At 57.1% G+C, this 11,559-nt stretch overlaps 1 long non-coding RNA gene across 2 annotated transcripts; it reads right to left on the reverse strand.

Annotated features, from left to right (window-relative positions):
- Nucleotides 1-833: 833 nt before the first annotated feature.
- LOC120384713 lies at nucleotides 834-6,706 on the reverse strand. Of its 2 annotated transcripts, none has more exons than XR_005589049.1 (3): nucleotides 6,257-6,706; nucleotides 5,701-5,835; nucleotides 834-853 (listed from the first exon to the last, which is right to left on the reverse strand). It is a non-coding gene; the product is annotated as an uncharacterized LOC120384713 (long non-coding RNA). The 2 variants fall into 2 exon arrangements; XR_005589050.1 differs by lacking the exon at nucleotides 834-853 and adding an exon at nucleotides 2,550-2,605.
- Between the last annotated feature and the right edge of the window lie 4,853 nt (nucleotides 6,707-11,559).

The raw sequence follows: 11,559 nt of genomic DNA on the forward strand, positions 1-11,559 counted from the left end.
GGTCCCTGGGACTCAGACTGAGAGGAGCTGGTGAAACAGGGAGCAGCTTTTCCAGAGGAAACGCAGGGCCCCAGGCTGCAGTGCCAGGGGTGCAGCCCAACCCCCAGCTCCCCGGGGCCTCACCCACATCCCAAGCAGCCAACTTCAGACAGTCCCCCACTTTCCCCAGCGCCAGCCCCCAAAGCTCCCGCAGGGCCAGATCTGAACATGGGATTTCTAGCTTGTGTATGCAAACTTGGTGGACTGCTTCTATCATCAGTCAGGGTGAGAAATTGCTAATTCAAATTCTATCCAGATAGTATGTTAGGCTTAGTTTGAGTTTTTGGTTATTTGCTAAGTAATCTGCTTTGATCTATTTGCTAACACTTATCGCTGGGAAATTGGCTGTCGTCTCTATCTGTCCTTGAGTGGCTCAGGTAAAGCACTCAGGTAGCTTAGTTGGGTGTATGGCACCACCTGCTGTCGTGTAGGGTGATACCAGGCCCTGGAGAGGCTGGCTGAATCTCCAGCAAAGCAGTGAGAGAAGGGCCAACCCGGCTTGAGGGTTAGAGGGCACAGCGGTTCCCAGAAGCCCCCCAGACTGCACCCCGGGGGTGACAACCCATCACACCTTAGAGTACACAAGTCTCAGAAGGTTTGTCACATCCTGTCCCCTCCCATTCCACACCCTAGATAGTTCCTGCCTCCCACTACTTCTAGCAGATCCCACCCTCCTATAAATATACTGCTCCTCTCCCTCCAAGCAGAACCCATCCCTGAGAATCCCTTACCTGAGCCAGCTCCACTGCAGCCATTTCCTTCCTGTTGGGAGGAGGGGATGATTTGGGGTGACACGTGGACGTTATTCTGTAGCCTGCCAGGGTGAGAGGGGCAATGTGAGAGAATTCAGACAGGGTTTCTGTCCTTTCCACATGTCGATTTCCCCCCAGCATTGTTCCCTGCTAATTGACACTCTAGGTTCTGCCACACTGTGAAGCACAGAGTGACCGTATCCCAGTACAGGCCTAGCCCCCTCCCACCAGGGTGTAACCCTCTGACACATGGGGAAACCCTCCCAGTAGCTCTGTTACACTTATCAAGTTTGTGGACGATACCAAGCTGGGAGGGGTTGCAAGTGCTTTGGAGGATAGAATTAAAATTCAAAATTATCTGGACAAACTGGAGAAATGGTCTGAAGTAAACAGGATGAAATTCAATAAGGACAAACCCAAAGTACTCCACTTACGAAGGAACAATCAGTTGCACACATACAAGACAGGAAATGACTGCCCAGGAAGGAGCACTGCAGAAACGGATCTGGGAGTCACAGTGGATCACAAGCTAAATATGAGTCAACAGTGTTACACTGTTGCAAAAAGCAAGTATAATTCTGAGCTGTATTAGCAGCAGTATTGTAAGCAAGACACGAGAAGTAATTCTTCCGCTCTACTCCACACTGATTAGGCCTCAACTAGAGTATTGTGTCCAGTTCTGGGTGCCACATTTCAGGAAAGATGTGGACAAATTAGAGAAAGTCCAGAGAAGAGCAACAAAAATGATTAAAAGTCTAGAGAACATGACCTATGAGGGAAGACTGAAAAAAATGCGTTTGTTTAGTCTGGAGAAGATATGATCAGCTTTCAAGTACATAAAATTTTGTTTCAAGGAGGAGGGAGAAACATTGTTCTTAACCTCTGGACAGGACAAAAAGCAATGGGCTTAAATTGCAGCAAGGAAGGTTTAGGTTGGACATCAGGAAAAACTCCCTGTCAGGGTGGTTAAGCACTGGAATAAATTGCCTAGGGAGGTTGTGGAATCTCCATCGTTGGGGATTTTTAAGACCAGGCTGGACAAACACCTCTCAGGGATGGTCTAGATCAGGGGTGCCCAACATGCGGCTCTTTAGAATTTAATATGCGGCTCCTTGTACAGGCACCACCTCCGGGGTTGGAGCTACAGGCACCAACTTTCCAACATGCTGGGTGTGCTCACTACTCAGCTACAGGCCCTGCCCCCACTCCACCCCTTCCCACCCCCTTTCCTGAGCCTGCAATGCCCTCGCTCCATTAACCCCACCCCCCGCAATGTCTTGCATAGTGTGAACAGCTAATCGGAAGGTGCAGGGAGGGAGGGGGAGGTTCTGATTAGTGTGGCTTCCCATGGGTGGGAGCTGATGGGGGGCTGCTGACGTATTACTGTGATTCTTTGGCAATGTACATTGGTAAACTCTGGCTCCTTCTCAGGCTCAGGCTGGCCACTCCTGGTCTAGTTAATACTTCATCCTGCCTTGAGGGCAGGGGATTGGACTAGCTACCTCTCGAGGTCCCTTCCAGTTCTGTGATTCCATGAACCAAAGGCCAGAGACGAGCAGAATCAAAGGAGTCACTCTGGGGATTCTCCCTGTCATTGTCCCCAAGGCAGCTCTCTCAGATTAACTAAGTTATTTGATGCTCCAGCCTTTATCCAGTCTCTCCTGGCAGTGCCCCTTTCCTAGGCTGGGCCTAGTTTTAGCTTTTGGGAAGCGTGACCCCGGGGGCTCTGAGACTAGGCCTTCTTGCCTCAGCACATCTTGTTCCTTTCTGTGGCTCCCCAGTGAGTCTCAATGAGTAGATACTCCTCATACAGACTGTGAACATAAGAATGTGTTTAGTCTTCATTGAATGCTTGTGAGTTGCTGCCTGGGTTAACATCTGACTAGTTGCTCTGTGAGCCTCTGTGGCTCTGTAAATCACCAGACAGGAGAGAGACTTTACCTAGGAGAAGTGCTGATTGGCAACAGAATGCATTACATCCTGCCTGGCAGGAAAGGTCCATCAACATCAGAGAGACTATTATGGGATGTTAACGAAGACACAAAAAACTGTTGTTGTGGTCTTGACTTCCCATTAGCTGAGTTTCCAGCTCAGAGCACATGGTAGGAAGGGGATAAAAAAAAAACCATGCAGAAGGAACTGATGATCTGTATGTTGCTTGGACTCTGGGGGGCAAAGTTTCTAGGCATAAGCAAGAGATCCCCAGCTGCTTAGACGGGGTTAGTCCTAAAGAATATGTAGAGCTTGCTTATAATAGAAGCTTCTATTACCTTTGAAATTTAGGACTGCAACTCATCTGCATTTATAGGATTACCTGCTTTAACTTTGTAAACAACTCTCCTTTCCTTTTAAATAAATATTAATACAGGTTATGACAGGACTGGCTACAAGTGTTGTCTTTGTTGGAAGATCTAAGATTCAGTTGACCTAAGGAAGTGACTGGTCCTTTGGGACTGGCAGTAACTTGAACATTGCTGTGATTCGTGGGGTAAGGCAGTGGTTCTCAACCAGGGATCTGGGGCCCCCTGGGGGGCCGTGAGCAGCTTTCAGGGGGCTGCCAAGCAAGGCCGGCATTGGACTCGCTGAGGCCCAGGGCAGAAAGCTGAAGTCCCAGCGCATGGGGCTGAAGTCCAGAGTTCTGAGCCCCACCACCAGGGCTGAAGCCAAAGCCTGAGCAATGTAGCTTTGTGGGGGCCCCTGTGGCATGGGGCCCTAGGCAGTTGCCCTGCTTGCTACCCCCTAACGCCAGCCCTGGCTTTTATATGCAGAAAACCAGTTATTGTGGCCCACATGGGCAGTGGAGTTTTTATAGCGGGGGGGGGGGGGGCTCAGAAAGAAAAAGGTTGAGAACCCCTGGAGTAAGGGACCATCTGTCACGAAGGTGAGCTCACCTGCGTGGTGAGATCTATGGGATCACCCAAGGGGACTGTCTGTGATTCCATGTTAATGCTGTTACAGAGCCTGAAGCGTTTACACTGGATTCTAGGTTGGTGAAATCTCCATACAGACCTCACACCCAATTTGGGGTTTGTTCCCTGCTTCTTACCAGTCTGCCCGAGGCTGGTGCTCGTGCTCGTGCTCTCGAGTCACTGAAGACAGCGTTACAGAGAGAGGGGCTGTGATTTCCCCACGGTCACTGAACAGGTCTGTGACAGAGCCAGGAACAGACCCTGTTAACTCCAGAGCCCCGTCACCCGCAGCTTGGGAAGGCCCCCAGAGCACACTGTATTAGGCTGCAGGAAGAGGTGTGCAGGGCAGCTGAGCTGCAGTCCCTGCCAAGACGGCCTGTGCATCCGTGGACAAACCACCTTGCTGGGGGGATGTCCCCTGGGTCAGGAGAAGTCAGTGTCCAGCCCTGTGGGGCTGTGCTCCTGGCTCATACCTCCAGCACTCACTGCTGCCCCTCCGTTACCAGCTGCACTGTTCAGCCAGCCCCAGGCCTCAGCGAGGTCACTGCTCCCCACCCCCACCACCTCAAACCTTCAAACAGGGACATGGTGCACCAGTACCAATCAGAGTGCACTAGTGTAAATTCTGTCTGTACTAAGGGTTTGCACCAGTGCCTAAAACACCAGGGTGGCAGAGACCTTCAGAAACAGCAGTACGGTGGCACTAGAACCTATTTCTAGCTCGGTCACGGACAGCCTGGGTGACCTTGGACACATCAATGTTTCTCCTCCCAACTTCAGTCTCTTTACCCAGCTGCCACTCACTGGGGTCTCCTCTCTCTCCAGAGCTGCTCACCACTACAGTCTGTGTGGGTGTCCCCAGAGCTAAGGCAGGTCAGCTCGGGAATAGTCTTACAAGGGGGGCTGGGGAGTCTCTTTCCCTGGAAGTTTTTAAGAACAAGTAGGACAAAGCTCTGCCAGAGATAATCTACAGATACTTGGTCCTGCCTCGGCAGAGAGAGCTGGACTCGATGACATCTTGAGGTCCTATCTAGCCCTACATTTCTGGGATGCGATGCAATATACACATATAAAAACACAACATACAGCTGGAGAAAGCTTCCCCCCCGCCGGGCTCCTCTCCATCCCAGAGATACACCAGCCTGGGAATGTCTAGGGATACAGATGGTGTATCTCTAACCTGGTCTTAAAGACCTCCAATGAAGGAAATTCCACAGCCTCCCTTGGAAGCCAATGCAAGGCAAACACTGACCAAAACAACGCTGCACACACACATGCTGGGCTTGGGGTTAACGGGAGAGGCAAGAATTCAAACAATCTGGGTTCAGTTCCCAGTTTTGCCCCAAATTCTCCATGCAAACTTGTTAGACACCGGCGGCTGGCCCATGCCCGCTGACTTGGGCTCACACGGCTCAGGCTGTGGGGCTGTTTAATTGTGGTGTCGATGTTCCGGCTGGGGCTGCAGCCCAAGGTCTGGCACCCTCCCACCTCGCAGGGTCCTACAGCCTGGCCCCAGCCCAAGCCCAGACATCTACACTGCAATTAAACAGCCCCTTCGGCTGAGCCCGTGAGCCTGAGTCACCTGGCATGGGCCAGCTGGGGGTTTTAATGGCAGGGTAGAGATACCCTTGGTGTCTGTTCAGCACCTGTCACAATGCGGACCCTGATCTCGGTGTCTGTGCAGAGCCCTGCACAACAGGGGCCTGACCTCAGTCGGGGACTCTGCAACTCCCGGCATTACAGGATCCCGGATTTTGTTTGGGGTCCCTGCAGCATCTGGCAAAATGTGGGGGCAGGATCTGTCAGGGTCTGTGCAGTGCCCAGTACAGTGGTGGGACGTGATCTGGGTCGGGATCAGTGCAGGGCCAGGCCCAACGGGGACACAGATCTCAGTCGAGGTCTCTGAAGTGCCCAGCACAATGGAGGCAGAAATCTGTACCACAGTCGTGCGCTGCCCGGCACAAGGGGGGCCGTGATCTTGGTCCAGGTCTCAGTTTTACCTGGCACAATGGGCGACCTGATGTCTGTGGGGTCTCTGCAGTGTCCAGCACAACAGGGGCGCAGATCTCAGTTGGGGGCTCCACAGCACCTGTCATAACAGTGGTGTCTGACCTCTGTTGGGGTCTCTGCAGCACCTGGCAGAACAGGGCCCAGATCTCACTTGGGGTCTCTGCAGCTCCAGGAACAACAAGGTCCCTGAGTTTGTTTGCTGTCTCTGCAGCACCTGGCACAATGGGAGCCTGATTTCACTTGGTGTTGATGCAGGGCCTGGCACAACAGGGGCTTGGAGCTCAGTCAGGGTCACTGTAGCCCCCGGCACAACAAGGTCCCTGTTCTCTGTAGGGGTCTGTGCAGTTCCTGGCACCACCAGGACCCCAAACTCGGTCAGGGTTTGTGCAGTGCCCAGCACACTGGGGGATGTCAGACCCAACGGGGGCACTGATCTCAGTCGAGGTCTCTGTAGTGCCCAGAACAATGGAGGCAGCGGTTTGGGTCACAGTCGTGCGCTGCCTGGCACCAGGGAAGCCGTGATCTCGGTCCAGGCCTCAGTTTTACCTGGCACAACAGCGGGATCTAATCTCTCCTCAGGTCTCTTCAGCGCCTGGCAGAAAGGGGCCCAGATCTCAGTTGGGGTCTCTGCAGCACCTGACAGAACAGGGCCACGCCCAGTACGATAAGAGCCCTGATCTCAGTCACACACCTGGAGAGAAAAGTGGGAAGATTTTTGAGAATTTGATATCAGTATTTCAGAACTGAGGAGAAAATGGGGCACAAACTAAATATTTGGCAACATAATAGAGAGATTATGGGGAGATTTTATGTCAACAGTTCAAGAGAAAAGATGGGAAATTTGAGGGGATTACACAGTGATATTGACTCAACAACAGAATGGGAGGGGATTGTCTTGCCTCACTCTCACATGGTTGGCAGGGAGCCCTGGGTGATGTCTTTTCACAGGGGACAGGAGTGGGGCTGGAGCCAGAAGGTCACTGGCTGTGGGGAGGGGCTGGCAGTGGGGTTTGGGAATGTGACTAGCAAGTGATGGGGGGGCTGCTGGATTGGGCAGGTCGGGGAGGGGAAGTAGCTGGGAGGGGAAACCTGGGGCTGGGCCGTCTCCATGGGGGACACTTGCTCCTCCCTCCCCTTCCTAGGCCCCGTTGCCAGCAGAGAGTGGCCCCCCCAGCCCAGCCCAGAGGTGTCCCTGTCTCAGGGCCCCCCCAGCCTCTGCCCATTCACCCTCTGCCCAGCTCAGGAATGACTCGGGGGAACCATTTCCCACCCGCACAAGGACAAATCCCTGCAGGTGGAAATGGGGGGAACCCCCCAAACCTGAGACCTGAACTGGCCACTGGCGAAGGGGAGAGAAAATGGGGCACAATCGGGGGGGGGGGGGACAGGGAACTTCTCCGGGGTTGGGGGAGGGGGGTCACCCTGGGCGCTGCTCGTGGCTCTCTAGGGAGAAAGGGGGCAGGACGGGAGAGGAGGGGGGTCCCCACGGGAGGGGGCAGCGGTAAATCCGAGGGGATCTCAGCCCCCCCCTTCTCTCCCCGCTCCTCGGGGGTCACCTGCCCCCCCGGCCATGTCCGGGCTGCACAGACATTTCCCGCCCCCCCCTAGCCCAATCTCACCCCCAGCCCCGCCCGGCCCCATGCAGGGACCCCAGTGGGGCCGGACCCCTCCCCCCGGCACCCCCCGCGGGGCCCCAGGGCAGAGCCTGGCCGGGGGGCGCTGGGCTCCTGCGGGGGCAGCAGCTCCGAGCCCCCCGCGGGCGCTGCCCCCCCCCAGGAGCAGATCCCGGCCCTGCGAGATGCCGGGTCCCCCCCCCCGGACACTGGGGCAGAGTCACCACCCGGCCCCGCCCCCGGGGCTCGCTCCGGGACCTGGAGGCTGCAGCTCCGCAGCAGGGTGGGCAGAGCCCAGGGCGTCCCAGCGGGGCTGGGCCCGGGCCGGGCACGGGGGGGTTAATGAAGGGCTCTCCCGCCGCGATCTGCGCATGCCCAGAGCTCCACCGGCACCAACCCTTCTCCAGCCCGGGAGAGACTCCAGCGGCCCCGCGCGAGCCAGGCAGAGCCGCAGCGCCCCGCGCGCGTTTGCAACTCGGGTGGCAGGGGTTGCAGGGCACAGGAAGGCATTAACCCCTCTGTGCCTGGCCGGGGGGGCTTCTCCGGCTGTAGTGGAGCCAGCTCAGGTAGGGGTTATTGGGGGGTTGCTGGAGGATTCCTGCTGGAGGGGGAGGGGCAGGAAATACTGAAGAAGTGGCAACTTCTGGGGAGTTAGGTCTGGAGGGGGCAGGGAATACCCTGGGTGAGGAAAGGGAGTGGGGACAGAGTGTGACAAACCTGCTGGTACTTGTTTAATGTGGGCCTAGATCCTCAGAACAAACATTTGGGTGTTGGGGGAGAAAATTCCCTAATTTGTGAAACAGGAAATAAAGAAACCAACCCTCTGGGCAGGGCTGGGAAAACTGACCAGATTTCCAGTGCTGAATCCTCAGCCTGCTAGTCAGAGGCTGGTGTGACATGGAAAGGGGGCACCCAGCAGGGAGGTGTAGGGAAGATGTCCCGGCCCCTCACATCCAGCTGCTGGCAGTGGGGAGGGTGTTGGGTTCCCCACCATGGGGTTGTATCAGCCTCTAGCTAGTAGGGGTGTGATGGATCTGCCGGGAGAGACAAGGGGTCCCTCTTTGTTCTCTCACTGTGATGCCCCCTAGCTGCTCTCAGGACTGGGGGGCACAAATTTTCTAAACTGAACCAAAAGTTCCTGCAGTTTTCAAAAGAGGAGAAAAGCAAAATCTGTGATTTCACACTCACAGTGTCTGATAAGTGGACAGAAAGTGATCACAGTGACAGGGCCGGTGACTGGGGAATGCCGGGCAGTGCTTGGAGCCAGGACTCTGGCACGAGTTGATCAGAGAGAAGGATCATGGTTAGTAGAAGTTCCCACAGCCAGGGGCCCAGCAGCTATTCCCTGGGACGCAGAGTCCCCAGCCAGGGACCCCAGATACCCCTCAAAGCCCCACCGGCCAGGGAAGCCCCACCAGACCATGACTGTCAGGTTGGGAATCCCAAAGGGTTCCCCCCACCAAGAGCCCCCAGCAGCCAGAGACTCGCCTACTGGGAAGTCAGTTCCTCACTGCCTGCCTAGGACCCGCCCCGCACACCACCCAGCAGGATCTGCCCTGCCATTTGTCTGGGACCCCCTCCTCCACCCAGCGGGACCCCCTGATGCTTTACAGTGGGACCCCTCACTCTGCTTCCCTGGCATCCCCTGACCTAGTGCTAGGGATCCCCTCCCCCAGCTCTGTGCACTGGGCATGGCAGCGATCCCAGGAGCCAGCCGGGGAAGCCCAGACGGAGCCCCTGGCACAGCACCAGGCTCCCTCTAACCCCCTGTCCCGCCTCCCCAAGAGACGCCCACCCCGGCTCTTCTGCAGCCAACGGCCCCCAGCGATACCCACCTCCAGGACCCACAGCCTCAGGGCTGGGCACATCACAACCACCCCCTGAAACCCCAAATCTCCAGAACCCACCAACCTCACTAGGGTACCCCTTGCAATCTGCCCCCACAGACACCTCCCCCCACCCCGCACAGCACTGTTACCTCAGAGTGTCTGCTAAGTGGATAGAGAGTTATCACTGCCCCCTGCTGGCCAGTCACACAGGCAGAGGGAGCCCTGGGGGATGTCTCTTGAACAGGAGAATGGAAGATCTGGAGGGCAAGAAAGGTAAGAAAAGTCCATGGCCTGTCACTAGCAAATAATGGCCACCATGGATCCACCCCAGAAGTGGCTGCATCTTAGCACAGGGGGAATCAACCCCTCCCAGAGGCCATTTGCTATGGGGTTTGGGATACTTCTGGACCCACACTGCACTCACAGAGACCTCCTCATCCCGTGCCAGCTGGAGAAAAAAAAAAGGGTCCAGCGAACTCTCCCGTTACCAGCTGGGAACCACTGAGCCCCAAACAGGGGGAGGCCTCTGGCTTTGATGGGTATTAAAGATGTGGCTGGTCTCTTTCTTCGGCAAACATTTTAACACAGATAAAGGGGGGGGGGGAGAAATGGTTCCCAAAGGAGAAGGGAAAGATCAACACTGGGAAATTTAACCCCCTGCAACCTCCAGGATGGACAGTGATTCAGGGCAACAGGTTTCCTCCAAGAACGGAAAAGTTGGTGGGATTGAGAGACAGGGGGAACAGCCCCAAACATGAAAGGATTTTTAACTGATATTTGATAATAATGTAGAAGTGAAAGAGAAAGGGGGGAAATCTGAGAGATTTTGGCTCTATTTTTGCAAATAATAGAGAGGAAAGTGGAAAATCAAAGGGATTTTATATCAGTTTATATCTGATGTGCAGTAAAATGTCAGTGTTTCACATCAGTATTTGTTAAATGAACAGAGAGAGAAAATGGGCAACATTTGCAAACATTTTATATCTATGTTCAAGAAGCTGAGAAAAGGGGTAAATCTGAGATTTTCTTGTTATTTTATAATTAGAGAGACAGGGGGAAATCTCAGGGCATGTTCAATTAGAAACAGACAACTAGAGAGAAGTGGAGCGAATGTTTAGGGTATTTTATATCAACCTTTGAGATGTGCAGAGAAAACGTGTCACGACCTGCAACTGGGGGTGGAAAATCAGACTCCTGGAGAGACCAGGGGGAAATGGGGGAGACGGGAGAGCGGCTCATTGGCGGGGAAAGGGGAGAATCTCCCCGGATGTTACAGCCCGGGTGAGACACTGAGCGAGAAAAGGGGCAGAACTGGAGAGAATTTGTATCGGGGCGAGAGGCAAGTGCACCACCCCCCCCCTGCCCCCCCCCCCCCGGCCCCCCCCTTCCCCCCCCCCCGCCCCCCCCCCCCCCCCCCCGGGCACCGGCCCCCCCCCCCCCCCCCCCCCCCGCCCCATCCCAGCGGGGGCTGATGGCCGCTGGGGCTGGGCGGAGGGCGGCCGAGGCCGGGTTCCCTTCCAGGGGGGTCACCCTGCCCCGCCCGGGGTCTCTCACTCACCGGGGGGGGGGCGGGCAGAGGGGGCAAAAGCCCCGCGCCGCGCGTTGCAGCTCAGCGGTCTCTCCCCAACGTCACTTCCGCTCTGGGAGACCAGGAACTACATCTCCCAGCCCTGCCCGGGGCGCTTCCGCTCCGCTCCCCCAGGTAAGGGAGGGTTCCAGCAGGTAAAAACGCGCATGCTCCGTGCGAGTCCCGCTGCGGGCGGGAGAACAAAGCTGCTGCTGCCGCCTCCGCGTGAGCCGGGCCCGGGCTGAGCCGCTGCTGCTCCCCGGGGGGGGGGTTCTCCAGCTGGGCCCCGCCCCCCGGGCAGCCCCGGGCTCTGCCCGCCCCAGCCCCGCCCGGAGCCCCCGGGGAGTGAGAGACCCCGGGGGCGGGCACGTGACTCTGCCCCGGGGAACCCGGGAGAAGCCTCGGAGCCGCCTCACCCCAGCGGAGCCGCAGCAGGATCCGCCCCCCGCTGGGATGGGGGCGCCCGGGGCCCGGAGGGGGGGCGGAGCTTTCTCCAGCTGGGCCCCGCCTCGGGCTCTGCTGAGGCTCCCGGTGACCGAGCCCGGGGGGCGGGGCAGGTCCCGGGCTCTGCGCGGTGCCCCCCCCCCATCGCTGCCCCCCCCCGGGGGCCCGGAGCTGCTGCAGCGCTGAGGCCGGGAGGATCCTTCCCGCAGCGAGTCTGAGCCGCCCCCCCCCCCGGCTCTGCTGTGCCCGGTACCGGGGGGGGTGAAGCGGGTCCCCCCGCCTGGTGCCCCCTTCCCCGCACGGGCGGAGCGGGGCAGCCGCGGGGAGAGAGACCCCGGGAACGGGGCGGTGACCCCGGCTCCCATCCCGGGGCAGGGCGCTAGGGGAGGGGGGGAG

This window comes from Mauremys reevesii, linkage group 16 (genome assembly GCF_016161935.1).
Source record: "Mauremys reevesii isolate NIE-2019 linkage group 16, ASM1616193v1, whole genome shotgun sequence".
Taxonomy (NCBI): domain Eukaryota; kingdom Metazoa; phylum Chordata; order Testudines; family Geoemydidae; genus Mauremys; species Mauremys reevesii.